The following is a 17,974-nucleotide window of genomic DNA, read 5'->3' as shown; positions in this document are numbered from 1 at the left end:
CAGGAAGGGAGCAATTAAATTACACGCGCTCCTTCTTAGCCGAGGACAATTATTATAATTACCATTATATATATGTAAAATGTTAATTTTTAAAATTTTTTTTTTTTTTTAACCATAGTCATGACAGGCTTCTTGATCACAAAATCTTCAGACACCCTTTAAATGCCCTATGATCTGGCACGGCCAAGACTGTGGGTTAATTTTCTATCTGTTCTGCCACTGTAAAACTGTAAAAACCAAGTGTGAAATTCATATTTCACAGATGGCATCAGGAGAAACAATCAGAGCCACATCTAGAGGATTCTATAGCCAAGCATCTCATCTGCTGTCACATATTTTCATCAGTGAGCTTGTAATTTACAGACTGGTTCTGAAAAATGATCTTTTGCCACCACTTTATGCCAATGGTGGATGAATTGAGAACTTTTACAGAAAATAAATTATTTTTGTACTGCCACAAAACATATTTAAGGGTTCAGAACTAAAGGCTTTCCACAGATTTTGCCATTTTGAATTTTGCCCAAAACGTTCTTACTAAAATGTTGATATTTTTCTAACACAAAGCTATTGTATGGCTTCCAAAGATTTAGAATATAGCACACAAGTATAGCAGACTATGATACTTTCATTGTGCTGTCAATTCTCAATTTTAAAATGTTTCTAAATCTCAAATTTTCATAGATTATAATTGCAAGAAAAGTGTAAAAAAATCTTTAGAAATTCACCTTTTGTGTTCCTCTTAAGGAAAAAAAAGATTGAAGATTGAAAAGATTGAATGTGAACAAATAATGACAGCATTTTTGAACTACTAGACATGAAAACTCCAAATGGTGCAGATCCCATTCTGCAGTATGCAAGGCAGTTACATCCTACATGACACATTTTGCATGAAAAAAAAAAAATGGTTTCAAGATTAGAAAGACGAATGAAAGGATGTACCTCAAATGTTAATCTAACAACTTGTCCCTTGATATGAAATACATCCGAGGAACTATTTCCATGTGAAGGAGACAGACAGGTTTGCATGTTTGCATTAAACACACGTGCAAATTTATCTTCATGCTACATAGCACGCTAACAAAGCCTCTCACCTCCATATAGAAATGTTATTAGCAGATGGCATCAGGAGAAACAATCAGAGCCACATCTAGAGGATTCTATAGTCAGTTTCTATATTCAATATATTTCAGGAACTTTTGATGTGAGGCTCTAGTTTGTTCAAATGTTCAAAACATTTGCTTTGGAAACAATTGAACAATCCACGTCAATGATCCAGTCGAGTAGTATGCAGAAATGACAAAGATGATATTTCATTCTTGATATTTTCAATAGCTTTGTTTGATGAGAAAAAGATGACCTTCTGGATATTCCACAGCTGTCCCAGAGAATGTTTCTGGAGTGCGGAATGTTCTGTGGCATTATCATCCGTTCCAAACAGATGGAAAGTAGAAGAACTGTAATGGCCAAAGCTATGAAGGACCCCAAAGAGAATCAGAATGCACATCAGACAAACACATTCCAGATAGCTAAATCTGTCCTGCAAGAAGAGAAAGAACGAGAACTGCGATATGGAAGAAGACAGAACAAAGATGTCTATTATCCTGACTGTGCAGACTGGCCCGGGTCCAGGTGTGTGCGGCCCGCTAAAGAACGTGTGAAGGAGCTCATTCAGGGCGTGAAACAAGCTGACCTTTACTCCTGTCTCCTCTGAATAGAGCTGCATGCTGCTGGGCTCCAGACAAAAATGACTTGAGAACCATTGGTTCCTAAAATTAAGCGTGTAGGAGCCAAATGACTTTAAATGACAAATTACAGATCTCTCTAGTGTTGATTATGGTTCCAACATCTATCCCAAGTGACATTTCCATTCAGATTTATTCAGCATTAGCTACAATTAGGCCTCACTATGCCATACAACAACAAATAATAATTTGTTAAATAGTTGGCTGCTTTTTAGGAAGCTACTTATTACAGAAAACTCTTTTGTGAATAAATATAGTTTACTTTCATTAATTGTAATTTATTACGTATTCATAAATTATTAATAAATAAGATATTTATTTATTTATTTTGTGGATACAGTATATGTGGACTATTCTAAACAGGCCATCTTGGTCATTTCCTGGGAATGTTACTTTTATTTATGCAAATAAAGCTCCTATTTACTTACATTTCAAGATCAAATATGTCTGAAAACATAAATATTAGAGTTTTCTCTTCTTGAGCTTGAATTCCTTCAATTATTTTTTTTTTCTTCAGCAAATTATATATATGTATTCTGTATCTTGTTCTCAGCAAATGATAAAGGGTCATGCAGGTTTTGTAGGACTTTTTGTAGGTCAGATTGTCTCTATGTGGGTTGAACTTTGTGGAGAGGTTGTGTAGGTCTGTGACTGTTTAGATTTTTTAGACTTTTACCAGTGAGACATACAGCGTAGCAAAGGTTTCTGGGAAGTGTGCATCATATGATCCTTCTGTTTTGTAAATATAGCAGATGACATGTGATGTTGTAATCTGGTGGTTAAAGACCTGTGCTGGTACTGAAAGGTTGCAGGTTGAAACCAAACAAGAGGAAAGAAAATTCTGTCATTACTTACACAAGCATTAAAAAAAAAAGCTTCTGAGAACCTGAGAGTAATACCGCAGTTAATGCCTAAAATTAAGCTCCGCCATCCAACACAAAAGCCTGAAGTTGTTATTGGAGCCGACAGGGGAAGGTATAAATGAGATCCCCTCCAGCATGTTCTGAAAGGGTTGCTTGTTTGCTGCGAGGCTGTTTGAGTAGTTGTTCTGCCGAAGAGCGTCCTATTCATATGGATGGCATCATTATCTGCCTCTCCAGATGGAGCGAGTACACCATGACATAGATGTGATGGTTTTGTATATGGGCCTCACGCTGAAACTTGTGCAGAGGATGTGGAATCAGAGTCGTGCATGTGGTTTCCCCTCTAGGCAAACATTCTTTTTTCTGTCGGGATATTTGGAGGGTGTATGTACAGACACAAAAGGGCATTAAATCAACACCGAAATAGATTTTAATTACATGTTGGTTTTAACACTGTTTGGATGGAACGTATTTTTAATTGCTTAGACGAGGTTAAATCCTGGCTCTCTCAAAATTTTTTATCTTTAAATGAAGAGAAAACTGAGGTGATCATTTTCGGTCCATCAGAAAATATGAAAGCCCTAAATCTTGACCTAGGACCTTTATCGGCTTTTAGGTCTTCACAGGTACGGAATCTGGGTCTTCTTTTAGATGACTCGCTAAAATTCGATAAGCAAATTTCTACTGTGATTGGGTCCAGTTTTCATCAACTCCGTACACTAGCAAACATTAAACACTTTCTCACTGACAAGACTTTGGAGATGGCGGTTCATACTTTTATTTCATCGCGTCTCGATTATTGTAACTCTTTATACTGTGGCATATGTTGGGAAGGGGTATTTATTTATTTATTGTATTTTAATGCACTAACAAAGGGCATTTATGGGGGTGGGGAATATATCTATCTATCTATCTGTCTGTCTGTCTGTCTGTCTGTCTATGTCCGTCCGTCCGTTTATTGTCTTTTAACGCACTAACAAAGGACATTCACTATTAGCCAGTACAAAATATTTACAGTATAATTTAGTGCTAAATATTTAATTGTTTCTGCTTATATTAAGTTCAGTGTTTTTTTTATTATTTATTAGCATACTATTTTAAAATAATTATTTATGTATCTGTTTGTTTGTTTATTTATTATGTATATTATGCAGTTTTCGGAAATAACTTGATGCTGATTGGTCATTCTCAGCATTCTGCTCTCAAGTATTTTTGCATAATAATTGTAATTGTACAATTTGTAATTCTAATTTTGCTACAGACCAAATTTGTGTTTCTCATGTTGAAAATATAATGCACATCGAAGGACTACACAAGGCCTTGAAAGGTTAATAAGCCAATGCTGTAGAAAAAAGTTTAGCAGTGAAAAGTCCCACTGAGAGAAGAGAAACATAGTTTTCTATCTCTCATGTCTAATAAGCTCTTGCAGATCTTTTGAACAGTGGGAGTCGGTGAATAATGAAGAGTTTTCAGTTTATTTTAAAACCTGCTGCTGTTTGAAACAATCCAGGGTTTTTTCTCTCACAAAACTTCCTGAACTCCCACTTAAAGATTCTCACAACTCTCTTGCATGCTATAAAACTACATCTCACAGCTGCATTATCATTTAGTTTGGCCTAGAATATTTTTAGACCTTTTTATCTTCTGATTTGAGAGCTGTTGTCTTCAAAAAGATGACGCTGATGCCCCCAAGTGGTCGCTCATCCAGTTACAGTAATAATATCACAGATGATATATCACTGCAGATATTATGCTGGCTTTTAAATATGCATCAAGCCGTTATTGTGCTTGTCATACACTCATTTCCATTCAATTCCATCTGGTTCTTTTGTCAGATCAATAATTATGCATATTCATGATGAGAATGAAATGAACTGTGGGAAAATTAGTTCTAATGGCCTGAAGGAATCAATACGGCTATGATCTTTATGACTTACATCACATATATTCTGAAAGAATCTGAATTGTGGTTTTGTTTTGCTGTTTTTCATCCACTGTCATTGCTTTATTCATCCTAACAGGATGCGTCATGTCATTTGAAAACTTTACAGCAGGCTTTCTCATGGGCCCCAGGATTAATAACAGTGCAATTGACAGAGACTGTTGTTGGACAGATTTTATAGTTTATTATTTCTCTGAGAGCCGAGGTGATTAAATCTCCAAATATGATTAGATATTTGACAGGATTCCCAGGGCGCCTGATGAATGAACAGCAATTTTATAGTACCACAGTGCCATTATTTTCTTCAGCTGTTATTTGGCATGTAGTGAACACTGTCGGACAGCTCTTCTTAATGCATGATTGAAGGATGATGACAAAACGGCTATTTTCTGATGATTAGTTTGGCTTATTTTGAAAGGGTTTATCAAATCCCACACACTTCCACTCCCTTTGGAATGAATGTGAATGTTATCGAATTAGCAGGTAGATCTCTTATGTTTGCTCTAAAAATGTCCTAGATAGTTTCAACAAGTGTGTCTTTTCAAATAAACTCTCCATATGTTGTTTTAATGCCATTTAATCATTTAATAACATTTCCAAAAGCATGTTTGGCTCAGAAACAATGGTGATTTAAAAACTTTAAAGGAACAGTTCACCTAAAATGCTCACCAATGGAACCTCTGCAGTGAATGAAGTTAAAAACATCACAATAATCCACAAATAACCCACACGACTCCAGCCCATCAATTAACGGCTTGTGAAATGAAATGCTACGTTTGGAAGAATCAAATCCATCATTAAGGTGTTTTAACTTTAAAACAAATCTGTTCCAATAAACAAACAAACTTTTCTACATCTTGGATGGCCTGAGGGTGAGTGAATTTTCAGTGAATTTAAATTTTTTTTGGGTGAACTATTCCTTTAATGGCTAGAGCACCTGTGTTTAATCACTGCTTAAAACACAGAGTGTTTCAGGCCTGAAATTGAAACAACATTCCTGATTGACCCGCTATCAACATCCCTGCCAATATTTGTGTTTTTGGGTGTGTATGTTTATGCAATGTACATTATATGATTTGTCAGACTGAATTTAGACTCTCCGGTGACATGTATCTCTACATTTTAACAGGCACTGCATCGCACTGTGTGTTAATTAACCTAGCAGGACAGGAAACCATGGCAACTGCATAAGTCAGTCCAAAACCCAGTCAATGTAACGCCCCTGCCTTCATCCTCATTTGCACCTCAGTCATTTTATGTTAAAAAATAGCTTTATGTTGCAGCCTACAGTATATTAAGTGTTCAATCACTGAGTGAGTTGCACCTCATTTTTCATTCTCCATCCAAAAGGTCAGAAAAAAATGATCCATCATTATAATATCTGTGAGTTCTATCAACTTAAAATCTGATGTCCTCATACACAGTTAAGTTACAAAGATTTCTCAATCAGATAGAAGAAATTAAATGACAAACCTAATAGTCTGCATAAAATAAAAAATAATCATAGTGTCTTAACTAGTAGCATGGCTTGACTAATGACTATGCAGCAGGACTAGCAAATGGAAAGTCTATTGTTTTGAATTTTGATTTTTTTAAAGTTTGTTATGTTTTATTTTGCTATGTTTGTTTAGGTTTATTTTATTTTTATTTATTTATTTTTGTCATTACATTTTTTAATGCTATTCCATCCTTTTCTATTGTTTAAGCATGTGAGATTTTGTAATGTGGTGTTTGGGTTTTGGTTCATGTTCATGTTTTCATGTCTTTTATTTTGTAATTGTTTCACCCTGTTTGTGTCATGCTTCCCTTGCCCTCATGTATTCATGCCATTGGTTCTCTTGTTCATTGTGTCATGTTCTGATTGGTTGTCCTAGTCATGTGTCTTGTTTCCCATAGGTTTGTTCTTGTCATGTGACCCTCTTGTCTGCTATAAGTAGCCCTCATGTTGCCATTGTCTTTCGTCGTGTATTGATGTTGTAACCTGCTGTCGGTGAGTCTAGTCTGTTCATGCCACGTCGGGTCTGTTCGTGTCAAGTCTGTTTCATGCCTCGTCAAGTTAAGTCAAGTCTGTTCATGTCAAGTCAAGTCTCGGATTATTGTTTGGATGTTTGGATCACTCTGTAAATAAACTGCACTTGGGTTCTTCACTACACTCGCCTTCAGTGGGTTAATTTGTTACAGATTTGTTCTGTGCTATTCTATTCTATTCTGTTTTATGCTATTCTATTCTATTTTACTCTGTTCTATTCTATTGTTGACCAAAAATTCCATATACTTACATTGATGGAATCTTTAAATTAACCAAAATGCCAGCTGTCAAAATTCTAATTTAAAATCCAAATCTGTCAGACTACATGGCCTTAAAACCTCAAACATTAAGCTTTTAAAAAAACTTCAATCGTAAAACCTTCAAACTTTAAGCTATTAAAACTACTTCAAACTTTCTGGGCAGACTTTCTCAATCCAACATCAAGGCTTTTTTTTTTTAGTTTGTCTGTTTTGCTTTTGTTTGGTTCAATTGTTTTTTGTTTTTTTTTAGAATTTTGTTCTGTTTTGTTTTGTGTTTGTGTAGGTTTGTTCTGTTTTGTTTTAGCATGTTTGTTTTGTTTAGCTTTGTGTTGATTTGTTTTTGTGTGTTTGTTTAGGTTTGTGTTTTAGTATGTTTGAGTTTTTGTATATTTTCCGTTCTATTCTATAGAGAAACCAAATGTCATATTTTTTTTTTTAAGTCTTCCTATATAGAAGGTAATTTAATTTTAAGGAGAGAGATTGTGTGATTATTCAGCAGTACAGCGTTTCTGTCACCAATTAGATGAGATGGAGTTAATTATCATTCCAGTGACAGCGATGTCAGAAGCACTCCAGAGACGGTGACCTCACTGAAGATACAGCCTTCCCATATCCGCTGAGTAATTAGAGATTTTATAACTGTGGGTTTTTCAAGCGAAAACTGATGACTCTCCAAATTAGCCTGTCAAGCCCGACTCCCTTCACTGTATGAGGTCTGAAAACAGGACTCCAAATAACATCTCTGCTGAGAGATAATGCTCTGGGACACAAAATAAAATAACTTTTGCTATTAGTACAGTGTTACACGATGTTTGACCTTCACAGTATACACATGCCTTGTACTTGTGTGTGTAAATGATATACCTGGTTTTATCGTGGAGCTAAAAGCTGAGTGTTTTATTTAATCTCACAGAAGCACCGTACAAAATTAATCACTGTGCACTTTGTGCTTCGATTTCTTTCACTCTGCTCCTGAATGCCTCTGGCTCTGGGGAATTTGCTCAATCAAAACCATTATAAATTACGTTTAGCACAGAATACGTATCAGTTGCTCTCATGCACCACTGCTGCTAGTGATAGAAGTTTTCCTGTAATGCAGTTCAAGGTTCTTGTTTACCATTTAGTGAAAGAACACCACTTTTGTCCAATCAGATCAGCGTTTCTTTAATGCCACGATCTTGTCTGTTGGCAACCCTTACGAAAAAGAAGTTTATTCAAGTGTGCTATTAGTATTCAGCTTTTTGTTCAAAATGTTGTTTATTTATTTATTTTTTATTTATGAAACTTATCCACATTCAAGTGTTTAAAAAAAGAATGCATGAAGCTAGAATAAAATGATGTTGTTTACAAGCAGATACCCTGTTGTTTTGATGTTTGTATGTTCAGATATTCATGTAACAAAATATATACAAATTAATACTTAAATAGGGACATAGTAGTATACTTCAAGTATGGTGTAAAGTTCACTTAAAGAAAACTTACGAGTATACTTGCAGTATAAAACTACTAAACTAGTAATTTACTGAGACTATACTTCAAAGTGTACTAAAATGCTACTACAAGTATTTAATTAGAAAACGATCAGTATACCTATAAGTTCACTTTTAGTATAGTTGCAGTACAAACTAAACATTTTGATGTAAACTAGTTGTGTACTCAAAGTTTACTACTGTTATACTTAAAGCATACTTAAAAGTATACTTTTATATACTAGAAAGTGGGCCAATTTAGTCCCAAGGAGTATTGAAATAGTACACTTACAAGTATACTACTAGTACACTGATATTTGTATACTTACTACATAAAGTATACTTAAAAATATACTTGAACTTTATACTTACTAAAATAAACTTGAAGTATACTACTTTTTGGTAAGGGAAACATTAACCATTTTGTTTGTCCTGTCTAATTTGATGGTTCCCCCTGTTCTTATGACTTTATGGACACTTCATGTCAGCATGGTTCATATTTATCTGTACTTCTGTCTAATATAAATAAAGCTCAGATGGCTGAAATGAGTTATAGCCTGGCATGTTAGTATGAACTGAGGCAGTAAGTAGACTATGTCCAAATATATTGGCTGTCCTGTGAATTATATTTGCATTTCATATTTTTGCATTTCAGATATTCAACCAAAAATTAGATTTATGTCATCACTTACCCTGTTTTTGTTTGTTTGTTTGTTCAATGAAGCACAGCATTTAATGTCCATGCAATGAAATAAATAAGAACTGGAGCTGGTGGAAGCATGAAAAAAAAAGCAGCAAAAACATCATGAGAATATCCTAAAAGTATTCCGTATGACTTGTGTACCAAGTCTACGCATTGAAAAGAACCATTACAAATGAATGATTCTTTTGCATTCTTTTTCAGTTTGAAAGCCTTTGGACAACATGAGGGGACAAAACTTCAATTTTTAGGTGAACTACACTGTTTTTTCAAAATTGTAAGTAAGATTATTGGATTACATTTTATAAGAAAATACAATTTCAGCTTTTTCCTTCAAAATTTCACATTTAATTCAGTGTATTACTTGCTGTTTCTTTGTAATTGTTTGTACAGTTTACTAGCAGTTTCTGAGATAATTTTTTTATGTTTTTTGTTTTTCACTGAAGTCCTTTAAAAACATTCCAATCCTCCAGTAATGTAATCGAGAAGATGTCTGCCTAATTAAATTAAACAGCCTCAGGTGTATAAAATTCTCTCTCTGCTCGTTTCCGCAGGGCCAAGTCTAACAAAGTGAATCTGATATTTCTCATAAAGATGGATTTTCAGTTTTATCTCTCTCGCTTTTCTCCACCAACTTTAATTATTACAATCTATCTTCAGCAGTAATATCTCACTCTGGTATGATTTGTAGGAGGAGATGCTTATAAAATTCATTCTTTTCACTCTATACTTTGAATCTGCTTCGATGAAGTAATTGAACCCCACAGTCTATCGTCTTTATGTCTCTTTCAGCCTCTCAACGTAAATCTGTCAGAATGCCATAAAGGGCATTGTGTTTGAAAATATCCCATTAGTAACATCATCCAACTTAAAACATTGCTTTTCTAGTATGTAGTATGTGAATACGTATGCTGAAAAATTGCTAGTAGGAAATTTGAGAAAACATTACAAAGAGACAGCAAATAAAACATTAAATTACATGTGAAATTTTGCAGTAGAAAGACTAAAATAATTCAATAATCTTTTTTATTTACAACTTCGAAAAACCATTTTTACAGTGTATTCCAGTCCAAACACAACCATAGATGCATTTGATAAAGCAGGTTTTAAGTTGGGGAAGTCATGGCCTAATGGTTAGAGAGTCGGACTCGTAACCCAAAGGTTGTGGGTTCGAGTCTCGTACTGCAGGGATTGTAGGTGGGGGGAGTGAATGTACAGTGCTCTCTCCCCCCTTCGATACCACGACTGACATGCCCTTGAGCAAGGCATCGAACCCCCAACTGCTCCCTGGGTGCCGCAGCAAAAAAAAAAAATGGTTGTCCACTGCTCCGGGTGTCTGTGTGTTCACTGCTGTGTGTGTGCACTTTGGATGGGATAAATGCGAAGCACTAATTCCAAGTATGGGTCACCATACTTGGCCACATGTCATGTCACGTCACTTCACTTCACTTCACTTTTATGCTTTCAGAATTCCATTCAGATCCTCATGCATTGAAGCTCAAACTTCCATCAATGGATTCTTCTAATTAAGAAATTGATTAGAGGAAAAGCGGTTTTGGGCCCAGCTATGAGGGCTGACGTCTGTGTGTGTTCGTTTATTTCTCTGAGCTCTCCTGCTGTTTTCATTCTTGCGTTCAGTCTGTTTTCCCCGCTGTTCCTCCGTCCTCTGAAGTGTGTGATTGATGGCGGTCATTCATTGAATCATGTTGTCACGCGGCATGTTTTCCTCGTCCCCTCATCTCTCACGCCGTAGCCTGTGGGACCGAAAGAAGAGTTTGTACTTGATTTGTTTCATCGTTCACTTCATTCAAGTCTGATTCATCCCTTGTCTGTCTCCTCTCTCAGTCTTGGTCTTTCGTAACCCTCTGGTCTCGTGTGAGAGCTGCCATGGCTTCAGGAACGGATATTTTTTAAGTCAAAAGTGTCTGCGGGGGTGCTGATAGCACAATCTCGGACCTGATTGAGACCAGTGTAGCTCAGGGACAAACGGAGGGATTTCTATAACAGCTAGACCTTTCTCAGTAGACTCTGTGTGGGTATCAGTACGTCTCGTGCTGATCTGAGACCTGTTTTACAGCATTTGGAAAATGACTGATATGTTTTCAGGATTAGAGTACACGGGTTTTGAAAATATATTCCTAAAAAAAGCCAATATTTTTTCTTTAAACATCCAAAGAAGAAAAGTAATACTATATTTGAAAAGAAAATGTTATTGCATATTGTCAGCACAACCGTTTCTGGTTTGGAGTCATGAACGTACATGTCTGGTAAATTATATAAGGAAATGCAATTGTAGCACTGAAAAGTCTGATTCATTTTAGTGAACCAGTTCATTCTGCTCTGTATGGTTCTTTCTCTCATATGTAGCATTTGAAAGTCTGAGTGTCGTTTTAGTGAATCAATTTGTCATAAATGGTTCAATTGGAATATCCAATATATTCAAGTGAATTTTTTTCTTCTGGACAATTCTTGTAAATGAACACATTAAATAATTTTTTAGCAAAATATTTAGTTAATCATTGTATTTGGGTCATATAAATTATGCAGTATTCTAGGTTTTGTAGTTGCATTAAATTTATCTTTAAATTGCCTTAAAAAAAAAATACAAATCTTTTTATAGTTTGATGTTGTCACCCTATTCAGATTGTTCATTCAAATGAATGACTCTTTATATACAATATTTATATAACTGAAAGTCCATTTATAAAAATGTTACTGTACTGAAGTATAAACAGATAAATAATTTAGCTACTTTATCGGAAAGACTAATAGAAAGATTCTTTCTATTGAATCAATTTGTCACAAAGAGTTCTTTTTCTCGTATGAGCATTGGAAATTCTGATTCATTCTAGTGGACTGGTTCTTCCTAAGTGGTTCTTTTTCTCATACAGTACTATTTAGTTAACCACTACGTCATACACTGTAAATTATACAGTATTCTAGTTTTTTTAATCGTACTAAGTAAACGTTTCTCAGTTGACGCTCTGATTAAGTGATACATTTATATGACTGTATAGTCAAATATTTAAAAAGATATTGACCCTTTAAGTAACTTTTCTATAGTTAGCTACTTCTTGTTAGTTGCTTGTAGTATAGCTAACTACTTTTTTAAACAAGTAGCTTGATTGTAGTACAGTATAAACAAATCAATCATTTCATTCACACAAAAGAAAAAACAATGGTACCTTGAAAATGCCAACTCTATCTCATGAGAAAGAAGTTGCTGATTTCATATACATTCATATGATTTGGTTAGTATGAAAATGTATGATTTTTAGGGACATAAACCAAACAACTTAAGCAGACTTTATAAGAACATGCAAATAAGATTGTACAAATTTGCCACCAATTGTCTAATTTGTAAAATAGTTAAGAATTGCCATAAGAGTGAGTTAAAAATGATGAAAAAAGTGCTTGAATTTCATTTTTGCAAACCTGCATGAACGCTTTTATTATTCAGCTTAGGATTTAGGTCAAGAAAGCTGGTCTGGAGTTGAACCTAAGCAAGCAGGTTCTCCTGTTCTCTCAAGTTTTTATGCAGAGCTGAGAGGAAACTTAAATGCTTTCTGTCATCACGAGCTCTCACGCCATAAATACCCTCTGATGTGTATATTTAAGTTCACCGGACTCATCTTGGCAGAGGAAGTGGCGATATGAGCTTTATTTTTCCTCACATCTACATGTCAGCAAAGTGTTTTATGATTTCCAGATGTCAGAATCGCCTTATGTTGGCTGGTCTTGACCAAGAATATTGTCTTTATGTCCTATTTTGAAGCTAATATTGTTTGAACACTTTAGTATGAAGCTTTTTTTTTTTCTTTTTTTTTTTTGGATGTAAAATTTGCTTTGCTATGGATACACACAATATTCTCTAGAGATGAGAGGAATGTTTTTAATAACAGTTCTCACAAAGGCTATACCATCAAACAATTAGAATGATGTACTGATGAATATTCATGAACACACATCCCTCTAGGTGTTTATGTTCTGAATCTGATACAAAGAATTAATACAGAAAACAATAGATACATTGTCACTTAAAAGCTCTTTTTTTTGGTTTTAAATAAACTAAAATTTAAGGAGGAAGAGTTAGATTAAAGCACTTTAAATCTATAATCACAAATCTATAATCTTGTTGAATCGTTGATACTGTGGGTTATAGATGGAAACAATGGATCATGTACACCTTCTACAGAGGCACCATCGAGAGCATATACTATTGGGCTATAGTTTTTGTTAATATTTTGAATTAGATTTTATTTTTATATTTTGTTTTCATTTTAATTTAAAAGTTTTAGTAATTTTGTTTTTTGTCCTCTTTATTAGTTTTATTGTTGTTATATCCTCCTGACAACCAGCTATGGAGTTTTGTCCTCTGTAGAGGACATTATGTTTTAACGATTTCTCTGAGAACTTTCATGTCACAGTTGTAAGTCTGGATGTCCTTGTTCAGAGCACATTCAGGGCTTTTCAGAGATACCAAATGTTTGAATGTTAACATTAAATAAAGTGAGTTCCTTCTTTCACCACAGGGAGGTTTCCTGTACTCAGAGCTTAGATTGGGATACCTCTCACGGTCACTCTAGCAAGTTGTTCCAGTGTCCTGAACACATTTAGGGCCCGTAAATCCTTATAGAGCCAATCCTCATGCAATAAAATCCATTAACAGAATGTTACATGTCTGTATGTGGTGCTTAATATTAAATAATAAAATTAAATTCTAAATGAAATGAGAAATATCACACAAGTAGCAGTGCGATATGGTTGTATATCGGCACGGCTGTGATTCGGCTGTAATCGCTGTAGTCACAGCGTGCCGATATACAGCCATATCGCACAATATGAGTGTGATATTATGTTTATACAACAATTAAACGGCACGAGTTTGTAAATACATAATGGAGTGTCTTTAAAAACCCCTCTTTTGTACAGAACTATTTCCTTCCGCCACGGATTCAAATCTCAGTTTGACAGTTTAACAGCTGAGCTCAAGCCTTCGTTACTAATTCGAAAAAACACTTTAGAACTAATAATGAAGGAACGTTGAGTTGCTGTATTAAAAGCTTATTGTATTATGTACAGTAGAGTATTATGAAAGAGATGGACTTAGCGAGTGTGATTACCTGCATCTGATACAGCATTCATTCTTCAGCTCATTCTCATATTCACAATAAAACATTAGTTTGAATATCCGCTGAGGAAAGCGATATCTTTGCCGTACTATCCTTTTATCTGTTTGTTGGCTACGTCTTACCAAAGCCACTAGAAAGCAAGCCTGCAACCTTTAGCCAAAAAAACGTAACGGCTAATGCTAAAGCTTCCGGTTTGCCAGTACGTGGGAAAGGAGACCAGAGGCCGTTTTTTTTTTTAATGGATGTCAATGGAGGAGAGGCTTCACTACACTGAATAAACAGCTGTTTAGAGGAAACAGCTTATCGTTTAATGAATCGACAGCCTATCAGCTAATCTCCAACATGTTTTACACTAAGCAATACTTTTGGATTGGACTATTTTTAGAGTTTACACCGAAAAAAAATTGGCATTTTATAAGAGAAGTCACTGACTTTTTGTGACAGGTGGGATACAGCTTACGGCATTTCTAATTAATTCCTATGGTATCCATAAACAGTGATTGAGTGTCGCACAACTCCGACTGAAATTCAATGACGTGAAGGCTGTACTGTGATTGGTTATTAAGGCACACGTGATCCAAGTTGACCGTTACACTTTTTCCAATAGTAGGTAATACAGACCCTCGTATCTCCCTATATTAAGACGACAATCTCTGGTCTTACAAGCTGTTGTTGAAAGTAAAAATAACTTCCTTGTTTACAACCCTTTCAGTTTCAGTCTCTTTCAATATAAAAGTCTTGACTCTTTACTGCTGACTCACTCAGAAAAACAGTCTCTTGTCGACATCTAATGGCGGAATAATGTAACTAAAATCATCACGAACACACACCATTTCTCAATACTACTACTATTATTAAATACTACTATTATTTATATAAAATGTTATTTATTGAATAATAATATTTAATAAACAACAACAACGGCCATCATCAAAGTTGCTAAGCAATTCAGTCAAAAGTACAAAGGCGCTCTGGTAAAGCATTAAAGTAATATAACTTTATGATACTTGGCCCTCAGCCAAAACAATTTGCTCTGGAACAAATAATAGATCAATGAGACCAAAGATCGTCCATTAGATTTACCCAAAATGAATTATATCTCATGTTTAACCACTATAGAGACATCAGAGCCAGCAGCAAATTCCAGAAGATCTGGCCGAGGTGAGGCTGCTCTCGGCGGGTTCATAAGAGCTGAACGGCCGCTGACACCCTGGAGCTCACATCTCTGAAAACGTCAAAGCAAAATTCAAATAGATTCTAAATAGAATTATCTTTATTTTTGCTTGGACGTTTTCAGAGATGTGAGCTCCAGGGTGTCAACAGCCGTTCAGCGCTAATGAAACCGCTGAGAGCAGCCTCACCTCGGCCAGATCTTCTTGAATTTGCTGCTGGCTCTGATGTCTCTATAGTGGTTAAACGTGAGATATAATTTGTTTTGGGTAAATCTCTCGGGCAGTCTTTGGTCTCATTCATCTATTATTTGTACCAGAGCAAATCGTTTTGACTGATATATGAGAAATATCACACAAGTAGCAGTGCGATATGGTTGTATATCGGCACGGCTGTGATTCGGCTGTAATCGCTGTAGTCACAGCGTGCCGATATACAGCCATATCGCACAATATGAGTGTGATATTATGTTTATACAACAATTAAACGGCACGAGTTTGTAAATACATAATGGAGTGTCTTTAAAAACCCCTCTTTTGTACAGAACTATTTCCTTCCGCCACGGATTCAAATCTCAGTTTGACAGTTTAACAGCTGAGCTCAAGCCTTCGTTACTAATTCGAAAAAACACTTTAGAACTAATAATGAAGGAACGTTGAGTTGCTGTATTAAAAGCTTATTGTATTATGTACAGTAGAGTATTATGAAAGAGATGGACTTAGCGAGTGTGATTACCTGCATCTGATACAGCATTCATTCTTCAGCTCATTCTCATATTCACAATAAAACATTAGTTTGAATATCCGCTGAGGAAAGCGATATCTTTGCCGTACTATCCTTTTATCTGTTTGTTGGCTACGTCTTACCAAAGCCACTAGAAAGCAAGCCTGCAACCTTTAGCCAAAAAAACGTAACGGCTAATGCTAACGCTTCCGGTTTGCCAGTACGTGGGAAAGGAGACCAGAGGCCGTTTTTTTTTTTAATGGATGTCAATGGAGGAGAGGCTTCACTACACTGAATAAACAGCTGTTTAGAGGAAACAGCTTATCGTTTAATGAATCGACAGCCTATCAGCTAATCTCCAACATGTTTTACACTAAGCAATACTTTTGGATTGGACTATTTTTAGAGTTTACACCGAAAAAAAATTGGCATTTTATAAGAGAAGTCACTGACTTTTTGTGACAGGTGGGATACAGCTTACGGCATTTCTAATTAATTCCTATGGTATCCATAAACAGTGATTGAGTGTCGCACAACTCCGACTGAAATTCAATGACGTGAAGGCTGTACTGTGATTGGTTATTAAGGCACACGTGATCCAAGTTGACCGTTACACTTTTTCCAATAGTAGGTAATACAGACCCTCGTATCTCCCTATATTAAGACGACAATCTCTGGTCTTACAAGCTGTTGTTGAAAGTAAAAATAACTTCCTTGTTTACAACCCTTTCAGTTTCAGTCTCTTTCAATATAAAAGTCTTGACTCTTTACTGCTGACTCACTCAGAAAAACAGTCTCTTGTCGACATCTAATGGCGGAATAATGTAACTAAAATCATCACGAACACACACCATTTCTCAATACTACTACTATTATTAAATACTACTATTATTTATATAAAATGTTATTTATTGAATAATAATATTTAATAAACAACAACAACGGCCATCATCAAAGTTGCTAAGCAATTCAGTCAAAAGTACAAAGGCGCTCTGGTAAAGCATTAAAGTAATATAACTTTATGATACTTGGCCCTCAGCCAAAACAATTTGCTCTGGAACAAATAATAGATCAATGAGACCAAAGATCGTCCATTAGATTTACCCAAAATGAATTATATCTCATGTTTAACCACTATAGAGACATCAGAGCCAGCAGCAAATTCCAGAAGATCTGGCCGAGGTGAGGCTGCTCTCGGCGGGTTCATAAGAGCTGAACGGCCGCTGACACCCTGGAGCTCACATCTCTGAAAACGTCAAAGCAAAATTCAAATAGATTCTAAATAGAATTATCTTTATTAACAAACCGCATATTTGAAGTCTAAACAACTACATTCTCACCCAAAAAAGTCTTAAAACTACATTCCGTGACACAAAAACAGTATTATTTATAAAATTAGTGGATTTGGGCGTTCATGACACTCGTTGTGAGAAATACTGCAAAGCGGAGTGATACAAACGGTGAAACGGTTGGAGTTCTGTTATCATATTATAATAATCCTGGTTTTCCAATGTCACAGTAATATTTTTTTATTGCCATTTAAAACATTAGCTTTCTTAGCTGTTTATTTCTCATTGTGGAACTGAATTCTGGATTTGGCTTCCAAACCTCTGATTTATTCATCCTGCAGAATTAAATGTGTGTTTGTGTTTCTCAGTTAGAATTGCATTGCACATTTCTGGCATTTGTCCACAGATGGAGGGTTTTGGCATCACAGTGGGAGCTAAACAGGGTTCAGATGTCACTGCATGACACTCACTGACGTAGACCAGGTTCTCAGAAAGACACTTTAGTAGTTCTTAAGGTCTATAATTGATGAGTGAATTTCATTTCATAGGTGAGAGGTCAAGAAGTCTGTATATTCAAGACGAGTGAGTGTGTGTGTCTGTGTGTGTGTCTGTGTGTGTGTCTGTGTGTGTGTCTGTGTGTGTGTCTGTGTGTGTC

The 17,974-nt window shown here is 35.5% G+C and overlaps 1 protein-coding gene and 1 long non-coding RNA gene across 3 annotated transcripts in view; one reads left to right on the top strand and one right to left on the bottom strand.

The window, feature by feature from the left end:
* The window catches only part of LOC107701953 (rho GTPase-activating protein 24-like), a 126,033-nt gene that overhangs the window by 60,992 nt on the left and 47,067 nt on the right, over nucleotides 1-17,974 (top strand). The window lies entirely within an intron of this gene.
* On the bottom strand, nucleotides 14,408-16,245 carry LOC107701954 (uncharacterized). Its single transcript, XR_001635711.1, has 3 exons — nucleotides 16,167-16,245; nucleotides 14,801-14,803; nucleotides 14,408-14,419 (listed from the first exon to the last, which is right to left on the bottom strand). It is a non-coding gene; the product is annotated as an uncharacterized LOC107701954 (long non-coding RNA).

Source organism: Sinocyclocheilus anshuiensis, unplaced genomic scaffold (genome assembly GCF_001515605.1).
Source record: "Sinocyclocheilus anshuiensis isolate Anshui unplaced genomic scaffold, SAMN03320099.WGS_v1.1 scaffold1184, whole genome shotgun sequence".
Lineage (NCBI taxonomy): Eukaryota > Metazoa > Chordata > Actinopteri > Cypriniformes > Cyprinidae > Sinocyclocheilus > Sinocyclocheilus anshuiensis.
Note: the sequence above shows the minus strand (reverse complement) of the source record. Positions and strands in the feature narration are given on the sequence as shown.